The sequence below is a fragment of the Nestor notabilis genome, unplaced genomic scaffold (genome assembly GCF_000696875.1).
Source record: "Nestor notabilis isolate BGI_N333 unplaced genomic scaffold, ASM69687v1 scaffold14230, whole genome shotgun sequence".
Taxonomy (NCBI): Eukaryota; Metazoa; Chordata; class Aves; order Psittaciformes; family Psittacidae; genus Nestor; species Nestor notabilis.
Window position 1 is genome coordinate 14,834 of NW_009910776.1, and position 627 is coordinate 15,460.

Genomic DNA, 627 nt, shown 5'->3' on the forward strand with positions numbered 1-627 from the left:
GGAAGAGCAAGTAAATTTCTCAGATTAGAATCGCTGTGAAAATATACCCACATGCAAGCTGCTTCGTTCTCCAGTTGCCAGCTTTGGCTAATAATTTGCAGCATTCATTTTAAAGGGGATAGGGGAAAGAAGAGAAGGAGGTGAAGAATCTTTTTGTTGGTTCTTAATGGGATGCCTTTAAGGGTTATCATTCAACCTGGTAGAAGCACGGAGGTTGTTCTTGTTACTGTACCTTATCTACTTTTCAGACCCATTGCATTAGAATCAGAGGGTAGGCAGTTCCTAGTATTTTGCCCCTCATTTTGCTGCAGTTACAAATGAAAGACATAAGCCACTGTAGTAAGGTTATTTGGTTGTCTGATAGCCTGTGCTGCTTCTTAGCCATTGTCATAACTAAGCCATATTTTTCCACTGTAGTGACATCGTAATACAGGCACACACACGCAGATTTGTAGCAGCTGTGCCAGAATTTTGTATGAACATTTGTATATACTAATATAGAAAATTCACATATCTTCCAGTGGGCATTTTAACCTCTCACTATGTGAGATTTTTAATTCTTTTGTAAAACTCTCATGACTCTGTATTCTGGAAACATATCTGTAAATGTTCTCTTTCCCGCTCCCT